We start from the raw sequence: 22,125 nt of genomic DNA, 5'->3' as shown, positions 1-22,125 counted from the left end.
TCCGTTATAAATTCATAACTTCTTCATCCGACGTCCGTTTTCGCCTATCTTTTTATCGTTTCACTACTATTAACGAGATATTCGATTCTCGTTTAGATTGTTTCGGCTAAAAACTGCTCGGTCTCAAATCGAGTATTCGGGCTGCATACTGCTAAGTCGAAACTTAGAAAAATCATAACTTCCTTATACGAAGTCAGATTTTGGCGTTCTTTTTATGCACGCTCTCGTTTTAAACGAACTCTACGACTTTCTCTTAGATCACTAAGGCTAAATATCGCTCTAACGTAAATTTTACTTTTTACGTCATTCAACGTTGTTGGTTCTGTCGTGAAACTTTGACAGGTCATAACTTCTTCGTTATAACTCGGATTTCGGCATTCTTTATATCTTCGGAATCCTTGTTTCGACCAATACATCTTTATGCAAAGATATCCGGCTTATCTCATTCTTTAAATTTGACGCTTATTTTATTCTTAATTCATTAAATCATAATAATTAAGAAATAAACACATAATTCACATAATACTCAAATATTTCATCATTAATACTCCAAAAAGAGTTACAAGGGTTAACCTAGACTATTCCATCAATGATAATGCCTAGCCTGGAAACGCGGGCGTTACACAATCTTGGAAGCGTAAAGATGCGATTTTTTAGTTTATAATAAAGTCAAATCCCAAACACAGAACCAATTTATTACTTGTTACTTACTACCAATTAATTAAACAATTACGGATTCTATTAACTGATTAAATGGAATAAGAAAACCTTAATTAGGTGATCAGACTAACGAAAATTTACATCAAACATTCATTAAGAACAAAACTGAAAAATCTGAATAGAAACACAAAACGAAAATCTGATTTAAAAACTAATCACATGTAAAGTACTAGTCTATGTAGAACTGAAAACTAAAGTTTAGCCATACATGAATACAATCTGATATGGAATAATAAAAAGAAACATTAAACTAGTTAATCTTGCAAAACTAAACGTGAGAGATGATGTACAACCTTCAGATCTTCAAAAAGTGATGAAAATTGCAGAAAATCGCCTTCAGAAGGGTTTTTTTTGTTGTATGGAACCATCTCTCCTTTCGTCTTATAGGGTATCTGGTATTTATATAATAGTCTAGGAAACAAATAAGGGTTCTGGCAGTAAGCACAACTCGTGCTTGGGGGGGGGGGGGGGGTGGGAACTCCCGTGCCAGCTTATTGCAACTTGATAATCCAAAATAAATCAGAAAAACTCAAAATTTGGGGAAGTACGACCTGTGCTTGGGTGGCCTGGCTCGTGCTTGGTCTTTGTAGGTTAAAATACCCAAATAAAGACAACAGGAGGTAGACACAACCCATGCTTTGGAGGCACGGCCCGTGCTTTAGGGCCGGAATTTTAAAATGCTCTAGAAAAATAAGAAATACTCCGGTTATTTTTCGTAAGTGAAGAATGACCCGTTTTTGGTGAGATATAGCTCGTATCGGTCTTTTTTTTAGCGTTTTTGGCTCCAAATAAGCTCCAATTGTGCTCCAAATGTTCTCTAAAAACTTTCAAACTCCCGCACCAATTCAAATTACCTGAAAATAAACACTAAAACATTGGCAGTACGGTAATTCTTACGAAATACATTATCTGAACATTAATTAATCTAATGCACATTAAAAAGCACAAAAAATGATTTAAAATGCTAATAAAAACTACCCTAAAAGATGCATAAAATGGAATCTATCAATTTATCAACAACAATCAGAATCTCTATAGTACCTATTAACAAAGAGAACATGCATATCTCTTCCGTATATAGTAGCAGCCTATAGAAACAAGTTATCTAATATGGTCTCATATATGATAAAATTGAGGAAAACCCCATAAATGGTGTTGCTTTTCATTTACCAACAAACATAATGAACTAATCTAGACAAAAGAAGAGAGATATAACCATTTAATAACCAAAGCATGATGAGCAGATGGCAGCCTCCTAATAACCAGCAAAATAACACTACATACACAATAAATGATCTAATTAACTACTCTTGCTTGTGATACCAAAACCAATTTGAGAAGGCAGAAAAACGACAACCAGTTATCAATTAAATCATACTTGTAACATCCCGGAATTTAGGTGTGACATCCCGATATTTCAACTATATGTAAACGACCTAAAAAGTCAAGTATTGTAACCACGTTCGTTATAATAAAATTAACTTCGAATATTAAAATATCGAAAAATCACTAATTAAATTACCTATTATGTTAGATGTCATTAAACCGTGATCGTACGTAAAAAGAACGCCCAAATCCGACTTCGTATAAGAAAGTTAGAAAATTTTCAAGTTCGGCTTAACGACAGACGGCTAAAAACTCGAATCGGAGATCGAGCGACTTTTGGCCGGAATGACCTAAATGAGAAACGAAGGTCTCGACAATGGTATTTCAGCGGTAAAAAGTCTGGAAAAAACTGACGTCAGATAAAGAAGTTATGAATTTCTAAAGAAATTTTCTTACCACGACCTTTTAAAAATAAATAATAAAAATAATTTCAAAATTTGCCGACGGGATCTAAACGAAAGTTGTAGAGTATGGTCTCACCTATGCGTGGATATAAAGAACGTCGAAAACGGAGTTCGTATGAAGAAGATATGAATTTTTGAAGTTTATTAAATATATATATATATATATATATATATATATATATATATATATATATATATATATATATATATATATATATATATATATATATATATATATATTATTGAAATCTTCGGTATTATCCGAAGGTTGAGTCACGCGAGTACGCCCAGCGTACTCGAGGCCTTGGCCTCGGATCGTCCACGTCGCGCCCTATGCGAGGCTATGCCCCGTCCCATCCGAGCTCCGAGGCAGTCGAGGATTCGGTCATGCGTGACGCACGCATACACCCAGCGTACACGCGTATGCCCAGCGTACCGAGGCGGTTCCCAGCCCCTATAAAAGGGATGCGAGGGTTCCGAAGAAAGGGCACCATTTCTCTCATTTCTCTTGCATTCTTGCCTCGTTTTCCGTGCCCGTGCTATCCCGAAGCCCCGATCACTTTGCTCAAGTCCCGAAGGTTTGTGCTCCCGAGATTCCTGAGAATCCCGAGAATCCCGAGAAAATCCGCTTTCTCGAGTCGAAATTTTGTCCGGTTTTCATCCCGCCTCCTCCGATCTTTCAAGTGAGTTCATACCCCTATAATTCACACTTTTAAATGTTTTATGAGTACTTTTATATGCTTTTAAGGGGGGGGGGGGATACAAGTAAAACACTCGATTATTATTGTGTGTTATATAGACTTTCACTATACGCGTTTTATCAACGGAATCATATGTGATTTATAACTATTATAGGGAAACTTTCATGTGCAAATTATACCACGACAATATTTTATCTTTTGAAATGAGAAATGATTTATGTATTTATATAAATCAGACACTCTGCTTATACTATATTTATGTGTGTCGGTTTTGGCACTACAAAAACTATATTTTTCATAACAAGTGAGCATTTTCACTAAGGGTTTATTATACAAGCAAAACACACTTTTAGGAAACTATAATAGGTATAGTTTTATGAGAATACTAAGAACTTTTACATACATGGAAATACTATTTCAAGAAGCTACTTTCATATACAATAACAAACGAACATTTTCACACGTAAATCTGTTTTATACTTAGTTTTGTGAGACATTAAACTTCACGTACGCACGAGTACACATTTCAAGTCCTGTATTATATACCAGAATCCCTTGCAGGGGGAGCATGGTGTTTGTGTATAGATCTATAAGGGCTTGACAACCCCGCGCCCTGACTGTTAGCTACAGTACACCATTTGGGGTGACAAACATCAAAACATTCCAACACCTGAAGAACGTTGTGTATAGGCATTCCTTGTCAATAGCATGTTATAAAACTCACATAGAGTATTAAAAACACATTGATTTACGGGGGTTTTCAGATATAATGGAGGTTTTATACATACATAAGTTCATTTATTTTATGCATGAAAAACCCAATTGTGATATAAGTTTGGAACTTCTAACCACTACTCATAGATGGAAAAACATCAACTTTTTAACATATATTGGTCTTGATTTAAGGCTACATTTATACCAGTAGGAAATATGGGATTTTCTAGAGACTAACGAACAAAAACAAACCATTTCATTTTCATACAAATACTATCATTAAATGCTTATGAAACTCACCAGCTTAAATGCTGATCTACTCTTTCTAAACTACTTGTATGTCCCAGGGACTCAGTAATTACAGGTACTAAACAGCTTTTGAAGAAGGAACGCTGCAACACTAGTTTGAATTCATATTTTGACATCATATTGTAATTGGTTTTGAACATGTACTCTTTTAAACAATGTAAACTTTCAATTATATATATGATGGTTGTATTGCTTTCTTTACTATGTATTCATTTGTTACGTTACCACATGAAGTCATCCGCCCCCGAACGTTTCCGCCGTTCCGGTTTGGGGGTGTGACATTAGGTCAAGGACGATGAGCGGTCAAGTTCACAGTAAATCTCTAAAATAAATGATTTATTTCAACTATTATAAGATACAAGATGATATCTTACTTCCAAATATGTAAGCTGGTAAACAAATCAAAAAGCTTAAACTGAAATCATATGAATACGTCTAAAAAACTGAAATTTCGTATTAAGTCATTGTGAGAAAAACAAATGTTGTAATCTCGTAGTACATGCTTCCGTATTTCCGAAAATATAAAGAACGTCCAAAACGGAGTTTGTGTGCAAAAAATATGACAGTTTTAAAACTCCAAAACTAGTATAATACTGATTTCTTAAAATCACTAAAACCGTTTCTATCATTTGAGAGACTTGCACACCTCTATCGGGAATTCCGAAAGCATTTTTGGACTCAGTTTATAACCTAATATTTATTTTCATATTTGAAATATTGTTTAGTAAAAATATTTATAAAAGTTGAAAAATCAGACATTTTCATATTTATTAATTGCGAAACGTTAAATTATTGATTTCGACATGATTTCTACCATTAGTTATATATTCCAGAATAATATATAAATCCAAATCCGACCAATGTTGATTTTAACGTTAGAAATAGTCTAACACTAAAAAAAACAGGAACAACTATATATACGTATGTATATACGGGTATGAGATGTGTTTTACGGTCGAATGCAAAACGTATTTACTAAAGTTTTTATAAAATAAACAATATGAGACAAACATGTAAACACAATTTATATAAATAAATTATATAACAACACTATATATATATATATATATATATATATATATATATATATATATATATATATATATGTTCAGGTTCATTTGAGATCATGCTAATTTTATGAGACCGTGAGACAAAATTAAAAAATAATTTTAAAATGCAAAATAAAAGAAAAAGTCCAAAATTTCTTTTTAAAATTTTTATTTTTGGAACTTGAATTACCTAAAAAAATATAAAAAATAAAAAAATTACCATTTTTTTTAAATAAATGAAATATTATAATAGAATATTACACTATAAATATTCTAATGTGATTTTTAGAATGTTAAAATATTCTACAAGATTTGTATGATATATAGAATGTTTTAATATTTTTGTAGAATATGTAAAAAAATGTATTTATTATTATTATTATTTTATTTTTTTGGAAAATATAAATTCCGAAAATAATTATTGAAAATTTGTTTTTCGAAAATTTTCAATTATTTTGCATTTTCAAAAGTTTTTTTTTATCTTCTAAATGAATGATTAGGATTGCGTCTTACGGTCTCAAAAAATTAGACTGTCTCACATGAACCTTATATAATTGATTATATATATATATAATCAATTATATGTGATCGATTAAATTTTCATAAATATAGGTTAGATATAAGTCAATTTTAATTTAAGAAACCAATGTTTAACAAATTAAAAATTATACATTTCCTGACGTATCAGTTTATATATATATATATATATATATATATATATATATATATATATATATATATATATATATATATATATATATATATATAAAAGAGGGCCATCCTAAGGACCGTCCAATGTCCTCATATATTACGTAAGAAGATGAAATGAATATGGTCTTATATTGAAAATTAAAGTACATTGCCAATATTGGTTTCTGATAAACCGTAGATAATACATATAATAAATAAAAATAAAATAATAAAAAACTTAAAGAAATGTGAGACAGAAGAAAGTAATATTGCCATATGGCAATTATCTTCCTACAAGCACTGAAAACTTCTTGTTACGTAGTTCTTAACAGATTTGTGCATTTGAAGCAATATACAAAAAGTAAAGTTTGTTAGATTTTAATCTGTGAAATGCTACTTCATTGGCTATTGTGGGCCATTTTTATAAATGGTTTTCAAAAAGCAAAATGTTTTTAAAAGGGGCCCTTCGTCCCTATTCTATTTTGGTTTCTTGGCTGGTGTAATGTAGTATGCTTTGACAATGTTGTATGTTGTGCTTGGTTCTTGCTGGTGGCATGTCTTTTGCGAGCACACAAATGCGAAAAGTAACACCGAGTCGACTGATGCTGCTATCGTATCGTGAACGCTTTTCTCTTGTATTTAGTTTAATTGGTAAGTTTAATTTTTAATGAATTATTGTGAAGGTAATTGAGCTTACATTGTCTTCTACATCTTTTAATTCCTCAGGTGTAAAGGGAATGAACTTTTCAAGGTCTAGTGTTGATATTGTTGCAGAGAGTGATCCAGTTGCATCATCAATTTGAACTGTGGCTCTGGAGCTGGCCAAATATTTGTGATTTTGTAAGTATGTTGCCTGTGAATGATGTGAATTTATGGTGAAAAGGTACTTACATAAGTTGGACTTCTGATTCTATATAGAAAAAAGGGCATATGATAATCCAACTTACATCTGCTTTGATTAATTTTTGACAAAGTTGAGCATAATTATGGCTTTATGCTTTTATCTCCATATCTATCGGTTGAACCTAAAGGGCCTCGTTTTCTGCCCGAAATAACAGAACGATCCCCCATATTAATTTTAAAAGCTGGAAAAAATCTAAAACTGAAGAGCTATTTAGGGTAAGAAGATGCAGCAACACAAAAATTGAAACAGCAAGTATATATATATATATATTTTTTTCTGTTTTCCTTTTATGAAATGCAATAAAATTAAAATCTAATTTTTGGAACCATTAACAATATTTTTTAGAGACAGAAAACACAAAAAGTATATCAGAAAACAAAGAGGATCTTTGTTGATGATGAATATACGGGGGAGTCCTTATAAGAGAGAGGTTTCAGATTATAGATATCTTTCCTGAAAAAAAAAGCATTAGAAACCCTTATAGTCAGATGATTTCTCATTAAAAACGAAAATTTGGAATGACGGAATAGTTTATTAGGGCGAATAAATGAAATCACCAGTTGAAATTTCAAAACCCTTATGACTTCAGGACTTGAGAATCACAAACAGAAAATAAACCACCATTAAAATAAAGATATATCCATGAAGTCACATGGTTGAATGAAAAGCGAATCAGATAATATCCTTTAAAACTGCTTGTTAATCCAATGATAGATGCAGATGGATTATCAGTTATCGAAACGTAAATTAGAATGTGGGGTGCAAACAATATTGGGTTGTTGGATTGAGAGAGGTGACGAACGTAGTAGTGTAGTGAGAAAGTAGGGAAGCGTCTTGGAGGTGAATGGAAGCGTGTAGGTGAATAGACGATTTTTCAAACGGTGGCACATTAATCCACCTTCCTCGTTTTGTTTAAATTTTAAAGCATGGGTTTTATTTGAGGGGAATTCCTTCGGGAAGAAGCTTTGGAAGTTGGAACAAGAGGGTCTAATCGAGGGATAACATACCTTTAAATTAAAAAAAAAAAAAAAAAGGACCTGGTTTATTTCTGGAGGAGCTTTTCATCAAAAAGAGGGGATAAAGATAAAGGGATTTCGGAAGAAGCCTCGGAACAATAAAGAAGCTTTGGAAGTTGGAACAAGTGAGTCTAAATGAGGCATAACATACCTTTAAATTAAATAAAATAAAAAATATAAAAAAAGGACCCAGTTTACTTGTGGAGGAGCTTTTCATAAAAAAGAGAGGATAGAGATAAGGGGATTCCAAAAAAAAAAAAAAAAAAAAGATTCCTACCGTAAGAAGCGCCGGAACAATTGAGTCTAGATCCAAAAAGTAAGAATCCATAATGCCTTTTTGTTGAGTGGGAAAATGTAAAATCAGAAAATTCGTTGAAAAATCCTCAAAATTCCAAAAAAAAATCAAAGATAATTCGTAAGCTTCCCAGCAAAGTCACTTACCTAAAATTCTAGATAATGGGGTTTACTTTTATATATACTAGCCGTTTACCCGCGCAAAGCGGCGGGTGACAAAATAGTTTGTTTCGACAATTTATTTATTTTCCATGGAAAATGATTATTTTCAATTCAATCATTAGTTTGTTTTAGGAAGCATGTCATATTAAAAATAAAGAAAATTCATGAAATTACTAAATTATAGGGTGTTGAGTATTTATTTTGATGAAAAAATATCTGGTCAAAACCTTGGAAGAGAAGATTTATAGGAATTTGTTTAAATTTTAATATTATTTTATTAGTGATTAGTTGTACAATTAGTTTCATGATTTGAACGTCTTAAAAAAATAATATTATTTTATTCAATCTATTTTTAGAAATAGTGGGATTTGTTTTATAAGATAGTAAAGATATATATATATATATATATATATATATATATATATATATATATATATATATATATATATATATATATATATATATATATATATATATATATATATAGGAGTAGGATCAAATGAGAACAGAAAAAAGGTTGAGAACGCGTGAACAAAGTATATTCATTTGCGATTCCATGTATTCATTTGCGGAGAGATGGTAAATTTTTACGCATTTAATTTCAATTGAAGAGAAAATAATATTCATGTTGATTATGCGTAAAAATTTATCATTTCTCCACAAATGAATACATGGAATCAGAAATGAATATACTTGTTCTCGCGTTCTCAAACTTTTATGTGTTCTCATTTGATCTTTTCCCTATATATATATATATATATATATATATATATATATATATATATATATATATGTGTGTGTGTGTGTGTGTGTGTGTGTGTGTGTGTGTAAAGTGAATATACCTAACAACCTTATATAAGTTTAGGTACCTAACCTCATCAAACTAAGTCATTTTGCATTAAATTTTCATTGCAATCATGTAAGATTCTTAAACTTTATCCCTAAACTTGATGTACTTCAAAAAAATTTGAAAATTCATCATTATATTTCTCCTACATCATTTCATTTGTAACAGTATGATATGAAACCTATCAGACGGTATTCAGTAAAAGGACGTGATGTAAAAGAAAGATAATGGTGAAAATCCACAAATTTTTGAAGTAATAAAGTTATGGGGTTGAAGTTTAAGAACCTTAGACAATTACAATGTAAATATGATACAAATTGATGTAGTATTATGGAGTTGGATACCTAAGTTTATATAAGGTTGTTAGATATATTCACTTTTCCATATATATATATATATATATATATATATATATATATATATATATATATATATATATATATATATATATATATATATATATCAAATTTAAAGCAAACACATACTCATTAAATCAATTGTACCAACAAATACATAATGTAAATTCATACACAAATACATATTTATTTAAATCAAATACAAGCACATTAAATACATTATATAAAATATTAAAAATAAAACTTATACCTTTACAGTCTAAATAAGGGGTGAGGGGTTCAATCACCGTTTTCAGCTCGTGTTGAACATTAAACCCAACAATCACCAAAAACCCATCTAAACCTATTGATTAAACATTTACAGTCCAAAGAAGGGAAAGAAGAAGAGCAACAGAGGCTGCCGGAGCAGACCCCCCATCCAATTACCTTCAACCACCAAGACCCCCATTTGATTTCGTGTTCATACCTGTCAAACGACCCAACCGAAACACCCCAATGATTTCTATCAAAAAATTAAAACAAAAGGGGAATAGAAAGAAACAGGGCCGGTCCAGACTGTAGGGAACCCGGGCGACCGCCCAGGGCCCACATCTCCAGGGGCCCAAAATGTATAGAATATATAGTGTATATTATTAAAAAAAATTATTACCTAAATGATTTTTAGGATGTAAAGTTGGTTCAAACTCAAATTAGCTCGGAACATAAACAATTTGGCTTGTTTATTATTGCTAACTAAACACGTCTACACCGAAGAATAAATAATATTTTTTTTAATCTTTATTTTATTTGTGGATTTTTTTTTTTTTTTTTCTTTTCGCCCGAACCTCAGATACGTTTTGGACCGGCCCTTGAAAGAAATCCGGACTGCTGAAGCAGCCCCGTCTGTTACCTGCAGTCGCCTGAGGGAGGCAGTCCGTCTCCATCTTGCTGATCGAGCACCACAGCCGAGCCCCATATGCTTCCATTTTCCTCTTCTTTACCCGACAAATCTGCCAGCCCCTGCATCAATTTTTCTATTTCCTCGTGTTCCTTCCTTTTTAGCACGATCAGATGAACACAAAGAATCTTTCCCAACGATTGCGGCATGCTTGGTTAGCTATCGTCGAACCCCTCACCCCTTCTTGCGATTTGCCAGCCACTACGACCCATCGACCCACGATGTCACCAGTCGATCCTCCTTCGCACCTAGCAGCCGGAAGGGCGCATCCTCGTTGCTTCAACCACCTTCCTCTCTGGCCTCGTTGAACCCCCGAAGACCATATCGACTTGCGAGGCGATAGACGAACTTCAGTGCTTTCCTTCGTCATCTGCTTCCGTACATCTTCGTCCCTTCGATCAGGAAAGAAACCGAAGACCACAGCAGCTTCGCTGCTTCCCCCGTTAGGCCTCGTCAAACGCCGGAGACCCCTTCCTCTTCGGCATCAACGACCACCGATGACGCTCCCTTTTCCTAAAACTGATCATCAATCGTCGGACCGATGCTACTGGCCTTCGTGTTTCTTTTGGCACATTCGCCGTTCCTCTAATATCACCCGATCAAAACAAGAAAAGGGATAAAAGCCCTAATCCTTTTTTTTTAAATGGACCCACTTGGATTGGTCATGCAGCTTCGTTAAGAAAAATGGGTTTTGATTTTGACCTGGTCAAAGGTCAAAGAAAAAACCAAACTTTCATTAAAATTAAATATAATTGGTCCCTTCCCAGAAAAACCTAATAAATTAAGTCCTAAAACTATAGAAATTGGTATAATTGGCCGCCTTGGCTGAGGGTGTGATAAATTGGTATTAGAGCTAAATTGGTATAGTGAACTCATATCCTCGAAAGAGGAATACAACTATAGAAACTAGCTTCTAATAAAAGTATTATTAATATTAATTACATTACTTCTTGGCTACTTACAGTACGAAGAATCTAGTTTGAAATATCGCTTGGGTTGTTGGATTTCAGAATGACTTAATTACTAAAATATTCCTGCCCTCCGGTATTTCCCGTCGGGCCCTCGTTTGTACTCGGTAGTCTTGGAGTACAAAACGAAACTTAATAATACTGCACCAACCATAATATATAAGAGATATATACTCTCAACCACAATGAGAACAATTAATAAAATTCTAACATGACTCAAACTAAAAGTACAAACTTAACCCTTTATGTCAAACGCCTCAATTAAGGTTAGTACCGTACATACGTCATACCATAAATAAACCTGGAACGTACGTCTATGTTATTTATGGTCGGGCCAGTGAACAACCAACCTTGAGCAAGGAGTTTGACACACTACAATGGTTGAAGTTTTACAGATTGAAGGATGTTATCAGGATTCTTTGTAGGAATCTAGTACCTTAGAAATCTTATATCAACCCCAAAACTGATGGGTTTTATGCATAAGAACAATCCTATGTGCTCATACAAATCCTAATGCTTAGATCTAGATTTCTCTATTGTACATGCAATGGATCCAAGGCTTACAACCCTAGATCTAACATGTATAATTCAAAATTTTCATTATAAGAACAGATCTAGGTGTTTAGACCTTTCAAATTGCTTGGAATCTGTGACATCCCCAAAATCACAGCCAGAAAAGACCGATTTTGTTTATGCTTTATAAAAATCAGAGTACTTCATTTTATAAAAAGTTTGCGGAATTTGTTCCCAGAAAAACACGATAAATACGTTATTAAAACATTTTCGAAGAAACGTATTTTTATTCATCTTAAAACGTTTGGGATGTCATCGTTAATACAGAAACATAAGCATAAACAGAACTTACATTTATTTACACTAGTGATCTACATCTCTTTAAATCTCTCAGTGTAAAGTGACTTCATATCAACACCTGTGATATACATAAACTGAGTGGGTCAGGTTGGGAAACCTGGTGAGTACATAGGGTTTTCAACCCACAATAATATAATTGTTATGTTTAATCATCAAACAATTAACCCCATTACCCATCCCCATTATCCTCTTTACTCTTAAGGATTTAACCTAAGAGTCGTCTATCCTGCATTTGTTTATTCCGAAGTCCCTTACTTCCAGGGTTATAGGACTGACACTAAATCCATAGCTGCCGATGTTAGTTCGTAAAGCACTAATTCCATAGCTGTTATATCCTACTCATCGGGTACTAAATCCATAGCTACCAGCGTTCAACAGGTACTAAGTCCATAGCTACCAATTCCTACAGGTACTAAATCCATAGCTACCAGCGTCTAACTAATAGGTACTAAGTCCATAGCTACCGGTGTTGGTCCCATAGGCACTAAGTCTATAGCTGCCAATGTATACTCACATCATCTTCTATCTCTCATCATCTTTCTACCCATCATCATACCCCACATATTCGTATATATAAAATACGTATACAGTTTAAATCCTTTAAAACATGTATAAAACGTTCATCCAACATAGACAGCAAGTATTCAGATAATATGCACACATAGCACGTAGTTTATATTAAATACTTCATATCTATGTGTAAGATGAAAGGGACTATGCACTCACAACACGTAAATCATATATAATAAATACTTCATATCTATGTGTAAGATGAAAGAGACCATGCACTCACCTGATTAGGTAGTGATTCCGAACTCAGACAGCACTTCGTTATCTCAAAACAATTTTCCTCGACAAAACCTAGTATCAATACCACTAGGGTTTAGTTTTTAACGTTAACCACGACTAATTAATAGTCTAGCTATTATTACTATTATATAAGCGTTAAATAACACTCAATATAACTCATAATAATAGCCCAAATAATTATTTTAAGGTCCTAATAATGTTACTATAATTAAATAAAATCTATATTAAATATAGTATAGGCGTAGCTCACTTACAGCGAGTTTTTATTAAAAACCGGGCTTCGCTGGAGCAGCGTTTCCAAGCCGAAAGCTTTTCTTCTCGGAGCCGTCGGGCACTCCGGGACTTTCTTCTCATGCTAGGGAGGTTCTGTAGACTTGGGAGGGGTTTAGGGAGGCTAGAGAGAAGTTAGAGAGAGAAAGAGAGGCTTATGGTGTGAAGAAAATATGAGGAGTTCACCCTTGTATTTATAGGAGCTTTATAGTAAAGTAGTCTCTAAGCTTCGTCCGTAACTTTTGCATACGAGCTCCGTTTTTGTCTGTCTTTTTACCGTTGAGTTCCTATTAATGAGATCTTTAACTTTCATTTAGACCTCGTTGGCTAATTCTCATTCTATCTCGGATTTACAAAACTGTATCGAATTCGTCGCGCTCGAAAAGTAGGGACTAAGCTTCGTCCATAAATTTCGCATACGAGTTCTATTATTGACGTTATTTATATCTACGCGTTGGTATTTACGAGTACTACAACATTTATTTAGATCCCGTCGGCTAAAAATCGATCGATCTAAAATTCAGATTTCGGGCTGTGCACTGCTATGCTAAATCTTAGAAAAATCCTAACTTCCTCATACGAAGTCAGATTTGGTCGTTCTTTTTATGGATTTTCTCATTTTAACATACTCTACGACTTTGGTTTAGATAACTAAGGCTAAAAAGTCTTCTATCATAAATTCACTTTTTACGCTTCCCGGTGCCGTGCCGGTTTTGCCGTAAAACTTCGACGGGCCATAACTTCTTCGTTATAACTCAGATTTTGGCGTTCTTTATATGTACGGAAACCTTGTGACATATACTATAACCTGGTTAAAATTATTTATTCTAAATAATCTTTTGCCGAAAAGTCGTTTTCGACCCTTATTGCCTCTAAATTGACTTGCCCGGATCTATGAGCGTTACAGAATCCTTCGAAACTTCTTGATCTTGAGCTTAAAGTCACAATTGTAACTCCTCTAATGGTTCACAAACCCCACAAGCAAGAAGGCTATTAAGAGAGAGGAGGAAGAACACTAAAAATCAACCCTAAGGATTCTTTTGGAGTCAAGCATCCGAAAATTGCATCCAAGGGTCTCTATTTATAGTGTAGGCTGCTAGGGTTTCAGTCTAAGCCCTAATGGAAAGCTTAGTCACCAAGCAGCCCATAGAACCTTCTAGATTAGGGCCTTTGGACGAAAATATGATGGATCCCCATCATAATTTCGTTCCCCCCTTAGTCCATTAGGTTTCCCAGCCCAAAACTCAACGATCATACATTTAACAGTTTATGCCCCTTTATTTAATTAATCTTTTTTAGTCACCAAATTAATTCCTAATCAATTTATGACTAATACTAATTAAATAAATATGATTACTCCTTTAATATATTATTCTTATAATATATTAATAAACCATAATATCCTATCACTTTCTTAAATATCCTCCTACTTGGATAAGTCTACTAATTGTATCTCACATACGACTTCAGGATCCGATTAGCAATTGTAGCTCTTACACATCGTTAACAACTCTGATCAGTAACTCGTCCTTCAGATAAGGGGTCGTATAATCCTCTGTTCTAGATATCATGCTGACAATACTTATTGTCCATCACTTGTTTCTCGATCTCCGATTTGTTCGACATGGAATTTAGTTGAACACATCAACTCCATTCTGACCGGGCCCAACACATAAGTCAAACCAAATCATCAAGTGGCCAAGATATCACCTTTATTCTCCTAGAATAAAAGGAATATATTAACTTCGAATCATATGTATCTACTGTTTATCAATTAAATCATGCACAATAATGTGTTTTATAACATCAAGTTACTAATGCGTTTACACATCTTCAATGCATAACCAATCATTAAACAATAACCATATCTCTAAGTTTTAAGACTATATGATATTATCATTTTACGATCACTTTAGGTAAAACACCATGAAGTGATACCAGCAAACACGGGTTTATTCCAATGCTCAAATCATATTCATAAGCACTCATGAACTTTGCAGCATACCTTTGCTATGTCCAAAACCTTTCATACATTCTACAAACAATTCATGACAGTCTTCATTCACATCTACTTCCAAAATATGAACGGATGTGGACTGTTCGAATAATCTTATTATTCAGGAAGTCAAAACATGCAAAATTGAAACAATAGATAAATAACCAACACAAGATAGTAGCTTTACTCATAAATAACACAACTTTATTTGTTCATAAAATGTCAAGTACAAATTATCTATTGCATGTTTAATATCTATATAATCTAAACTCATATCGTCTTGCAGCCCAATGCTCATAGCGTGCTGTAAGTGCTTGACCCTACCCAGTCCCTTCGTAAGGGGATCTGCTGGATTTTCTTCTGACGATACCCTCTTTACAACGAGGAGTCCCTTGTGGTGTGGGCTATGTAGGCATCCCGAGCTCTTCCTCTTACTACCGGAGATACCTGAAATCAAAACTGAAAACTCTAAGCATGAAGATTAGTGAGTTTCCCCAAACTATCATATATCATACACATAAGCACATAATAACATACAATGGGCCTTACTCGCTACATCGAGCCCCGCCCAACATCGGACCGAAGTCCGACATTAGGCACCTCCCGACATCTTACCAAAATACAACATCGTGCCCCGCCTAGCATCGAGCAAAGCTCGGTATACATAAGCATATCAACAAATACATATAAACATAAACACATAACATAAACATACAAACATTCCTTGGGCCCCGCCCGATATTGGACAGAAATCTAAAAGCATATAAACATTGCTCAGGCTTACCCTGACATCGGACCAAAGTCCGGAATCATACAACAGACATATACAAGAATCATGAAGATATCAAGCATACAAACATTCCTCGGGCTTTCCCCGTCATTGGACAAAAGTCCGGAAACATATAATCGTATATCGGGCCTCGCCCAACATTGGACCTAAGCCGAAACATTCTAGCATACATATACGTGTCGACATTGGTGCCTTTGATTTATTCATATAGAAGGAAACTCACCTCGTACTGTTGAAGTCCCCCGGATAAAACTCTAACTGCTGGATGACAGATCCCCGAACTGTCAACATCAAAAGAAGCCCAATTAACCATTTGGGTTTCAATGTATAACCATAAATCCACACTTAGCGTAAAAAGGACCATTTTACCCCTATCCTAGCTTGGTTGAAGACCAAGGCCCAATTGCACAATTTGAAAACCCAAAAGCCAAGTAATCAACCAAGGCCCAACATATGGCCTAATTTTCCAAATTGGGCCTAAACTTCAACATGGTCTTAACTTATGGCTCAGCCATTTATTCTAGTCCAAATACTTGGCATTCCGATGGTCCAATATCTTATAATCATCAAGGCCCAATTTTGGCCATCTATGGCTCAATTTTCCAAATTAGGCCCAAGACTTTCCAATGGGCCTTATCCTATATTCTAGTCCATATACTTGTTATTAGATGGACCATCAATAGCCTAATCACCAAACCCAAACAGAAAGGCTCAACTCAAGGCCTGACCAAAATTAGGGTTTCTAACTTGAAATGACGATTAGGGTTAAGTATTCTTACTTAACCCATTAGTTCTAATATTTCGTTAAGATAATTATAGGGGCATTATTATGTATTATTTATAAATTTAATTAACAACTTCAATGAGGGTCCCGACAATCCAAAACTAGCACTCTAAAATTAGGGTTTTCTAAACCCTAGTTAGGGTTTCCACCCAAACACAAGTCAATTAGTCCAATGATTAGGTTTTTAGGTCAATTAGGGTTTCATTAGGTCGAGCACCACCCACTGCAACCTTGGGCGGTGGTGGTCAGTGGGAGCACACGACGACAACCACTACCTCACAACGGTGGTGGTGGTTTTTCCTTTAATCCTTCCGCCAAAATGCTTAAACAAGTCCCATTTTACTAAACATACTCATAACACCACAACATACACACACAACCACTACCATACGACGGTTGGTGGTGGCGAAGTGGTGGTAGGAGGCAGCAGCCACCACCTTACAGTGGTGGTGGTGGGTTTCCTGGCCATATATTGCACAAACAACTCTAAAAACACAATAAATAACATATATACTCGAACACATAAACATCCGGCTACGTCCTAAGTGGCTGACGTCTCCGGAAATGACGAGAACAACAACCAAAGGACACCGCTGGTAGCTACGACGTCGAATAGATGAGAGGAAAGAAGAGGTGGCAGGTGGCTATCCTTACCAAGAACCCTGAGATCATGCATGTCCTTCTCAGCGGAAAATACGGCTACCGTTACTGGTCTCGGTGGCTCTTCCAGTGACCCACGACGTTTGACTGCAGGGTAGTGACAGTGAGGTTGCGATGATGACTTAGCAGGTGGAAGGGTGGCGGTCGGCTTGGTCTCGTAATTCCTGACTTCGTCGACAAAGAGAGCAGTGGCGGTTGAAGGGGTTGGTGGCCGGAGGATATAATCTAGGGTTAGGGTTTGGTGGTGCTTCCATAACATGTGAGGGAAATGACGGGTCTTAAACTGCGGCCCCATATTACAACTTCACCCAAATTGACACATTCGATCCTTCCTCCTCAATTCATTACAATACAACTCCACATTTTACTCTTTAGCCCTTGTTTTCCAAAAATCCATTCACTACAAGTCCCTTTGATACAATATAAACTCTAAATTCCCACAATTATAATATTTAACTCCCATAGCTAACAGTAATATATTATTATGGAATTAGGGATTCAATAAAATAATATAAAAATATCATTTACATCTCGGGGTTTAGGGCTTATTATTTACTTATTTCATTTAATTTAAACGGAATGTTATATAAGATGACTTCAATGAATATATTGTGTATGATTACTTGTCCATACAAAATGTTTTTTTTATTAAAAAAATTTGTACCATAACGATATATCCTAGAATTGGAGACTCAGCACCAGGCCGCCACTACCGACAACCCCGTCCTTCACAAAAGAAGCAAGCATATGGACGTGCGATTCCACTTTCTTTGGGATATTGTCATGATCGTGTGGTTGAATTGGTTATCTACAATACTACATTACAAATTTTCGATATCATGACTAATCCCTTGAAGTTGGAAGCTTTTGAGAAATTAAGGAAGAGGCTCGGTGTATGCAAGATTTTAGATTTAAATTTAAGATAGTGGAGTTTAGTTTTAAGAGAGAATGTAGTTGAACGCGTACTCTTTCCTTCAAATTTATAAGCTAGTTGGCTATGTACCTGTTGGTTTTCTTCTAATAAACACATTTTCCTCATTATTTTGATAATTACTCAGCAGAGCCAACAACTCCACCCCAAGCCCCAAATGAAACTTCGATTATGATGGATGATATTAGACGGACCTGGGAATCATAAAAGCGATCAAGAGGTGGTTGGCACAGGAGATTGCAGAGGGGATTGATGTTGACGAGTCTAGCAGTGGTCAAAGTCAACAAATAAACAACGTAGTATAACCTTGCGATTCAAGGTTTAGTGAAGTTTGATCAAGAAAGGTGAACCCTTCTTCCACCTTAGGAACCGATCTTCACTACTTCATATTTGAGTTGAAGGTATGACTAAAATCTGAAAACTCCCATTCCAATATTGTTGTAGATACCCTTTGCGATTGGAGGGTTAGTGAAGCATTTGATCAAACTGAAATGGTTTTTGGTTTAGATCAAACTGAAATGGTTTTTGGTTTTAGAGGGTGTTTGGATAGGGAAAAAAATGACAGCTTATTGCTTATTGCTTATTTTCACCACAATAAGCTAATTTAAGTGTTTGGATAGGATGCTTAAAAAATTAGCTTATTGCGGTGGGAATAAGCTAAATAAGCTGATTTTAATAAGCAAGGAGGGTAATGCTTATTGCTTATTGCTTATTGCTTATTAGTCATTTTACTGATATAAGCTGTTTTGTTTGCCAAACACTTCAAATGCTTATTGCTTATTGTTTATTCCCACCGCAATAAACTAATCCAAACACATTTTAAAAAAAATGCTTATTCCCACCACAATAAGCAATAAGCAATAAGCTAATTAAGCTAAAAATGCATTTATCCAAACACCCTTAGTAAAGGTTATTGAGCATTTGATTAATTTGGATATGTTTATGGTCACAAATATTTAAACTATTAAATTGTTTTCTTGTATTTATTTTTTATGAGTTTTACTAGAAAATGTCATTTTTACCCCTTCAAACTTGTTGTTTTTAGTTTAAAACGCCCATAATGTTTTCTCTAAGTCTACGTTACTAAACTTTTATTTTACCTCTTTAAAAGAACCACCATATTTGATCCGTTTCCACGGTTATAATTAGTCTAGCCGACTTTATTATATTTTGAAAAGAAATTAAAATTTAAAAACTAATCCTTGCCAAGTAATGGCTTTCCAGGCATCATTCAATCTCTGACTGGATTTAACAAATGGAAGTAAAGGAACCCTTGCTTCATTATATGTAATCCCAACACAATCGCCTTTCCCATGGTTGTTGTTGGGCACTTTCCTCTCCGAAGATTCCAACTCTCACATGTGTATTCCTTCACCATATCTCAGTATGAAGATTCGATGTTTGTAGTAAATCATATTTTTTGCTATTCTAATATCTACCGTATTTTATGATTGCATCATTTAAGATCTGAATTTTAAAATTGACATGATAAATCATCAGTTTCAGAGCTGTTGCTTGCAATCTAGTTAAACTTTTGAGTAATTAAGTTTTCTTTTGTACCACACAAATTGTACCTTCCTATTGATGGAAGTTAAGTAACAATTTTAAGTATTTGATGAGTTTTACCTTTAAAATGGTGATGGTATGATTATGTTGTCGTTGAGAGTAGGACAAGGTCATTAGGGTAGAAAGGAGGGAGATGATATGATTTTCTAGATGAAGTCCGTATAGGGGTGACTCAACCAATATAGGACCTCTAAGCGAACCAAAATTTTAGGGCTCTTCGGCAGAACTATACTCAATGTTATAAATTAAATTCTTCTCTTTTATCCAGGCTTGGGACCGACAATAATAAACTAAAAAGGTTATATATGGTAGAGTTATTTTTTTTTTATGTATGTTTTTTTGTGAATATATTTAAGACATAAAGTTAATTTTCCTTTTTGAAACCCTTGATTTGTATATTCTTTTTGATATAATTATTAATTATTTGATTAATAATAACAATGAACAATCACCAAGACAACAATTATAAGTGTAGATGATATGGATTAGGAATTTAGAAAACTAAATTCCTGTCTTCGTGATAATGGAAAACTGCACATATTCTTTTTGATATTAGTGTCTTCGTGATAATGGAAAGCTCAAATCTAGAAAACTGAAAACAAATTCTTTTCAACCCGGTTTACTGATTTTATATTTGTAATCTGTTGTTAGCAATTAACAATGGAATAAAAAATTAGATAACTGAAAAAATAAAAAGTAAAAAGTATTAAACCTAATTAGATTATCACTAAATAAGAATATCATATGACATTGATCATTTTTGACAGGCTTTCATGGAAAAATAAGAACCAAAAGTGAAAAAACTGCACATATGTTAATTTCCATTTTTGTGTTTGTAACAACCTTCATGGAGAAGGAAGAAGCCCACGATGGAGCAATAACAAGAAGACCATAAGGCAGAGAAGAAGAATCGTAGAATAGAGAAGAAGAATTCTAGAATTATTATTCATATTTCAAAGTACAAGAATGGAGAAGAAGAAGACAAGAGGTAGACGTTTAATCGTCGATGTCGCTATTCCTAATCGCTTGAATGAAGACAAATTTTTGAGTTTTGAGGCATAGATGGATTCATCAAATTTTTGTGGAATATGGAATTGAAATTTGGGTTGAATGGGACCCCATAAAAGTGGGGCCTTAAGCCATAACTTCGTTTATTTGAACATAAGGCACGTCGTGAGTCTGTAGAAGAAATTGAAAGGGAGAGGGATAGGATGTGGTGGGGGACACCAAACCATATCAAAACGACTATTTTGAAAGTTATTTTTATTTTATTTCATTATTATTATTATTATTATTATTATTATTATTGGATTTTACCCAAAAAAAAAAAAAAAAAACAAAAGACAAAGGGACCATTTTTGGTCCATTAAATCCTTATTTAATGACAACTTGTGTTTCCATAAATCGGTCCTACCAAGCTTATATTTATTTATTTATTTTTGTTTTTTAGCATATAGTTTTACAATCATATTTCAAAACCTAATTAGAGCATTTACAATAATAAAGCTTCTTGATCAAGTTTTTTAATGTCATATGAACAAAATATAACGTCACCTTAATAAAAATAAAAAACTAAAAATATCTTTTTTTATCAAGTCTTTTTATGAATTAAATATAATAGAAATAGTTTGATCCACATTAAAATGACTGAACTAAACTCTTTTTATTTGTTGAAAACTATAGTGTCCACTAAAATATTGAAAAGCTCTCCTATAAAATTTGTTAATCACCAAGTCATTTCGAAAAAAACTCTATTTGGAAAAGCTAACACAATAAGGAATACACTTTTTTCAAAATGAAATGGCTTTGAAAAAACTGTTATTATGTATGTTCTTACTTGTTAGTAGGACAGGCATAATAATATCACCTGTGGAAGTATTGATATTTTATTATTTTCGTGGGTAGGTGTTGTATGTGTAAGGACCATTACCCAATTTGGAAAAAGGAAAGCTGTTTAAGAGGGTTCATTGTATCCAAGAGAGAGGACC

At 34.0% G+C, this 22,125-nt stretch overlaps 2 long non-coding RNA genes across 2 annotated transcripts; one reads left to right on the top strand and one right to left on the bottom strand.

The window, feature by feature from the left end:
* Positions 1–6,440: 6,440 nt before the first annotated feature.
* On the top strand, positions 6,441–6,946 carry LOC145029260 (uncharacterized). Its single transcript, XR_013676433.1, has 2 exons — positions 6,441–6,624; positions 6,700–6,946. It is a non-coding gene; the product is annotated as an uncharacterized LOC145029260 (long non-coding RNA).
* Positions 6,947–9,723: 2,777 nt separating this feature from the next.
* On the bottom strand, positions 9,724–11,185 carry LOC145029259 (uncharacterized). The gene is made up of 2 exons (XR_013676432.1): positions 10,442–11,185; positions 9,724–10,018 (listed from the first exon to the last, which is right to left on the bottom strand). It is a non-coding gene; the product is annotated as an uncharacterized LOC145029259 (long non-coding RNA).
* Positions 11,186–22,125: the final 10,940 nt, after the last annotated feature.

Source organism: Lactuca saligna, chromosome 2 (assembly GCF_052625555.1).
Source record: "Lactuca saligna cultivar CGN05327 chromosome 2, ASM5262555v1, whole genome shotgun sequence".
NCBI lineage: Eukaryota > Viridiplantae > Streptophyta > Magnoliopsida > Asterales > Asteraceae > Lactuca > Lactuca saligna.
This window is presented reverse-complemented; position numbering and strand designations above follow the sequence as displayed.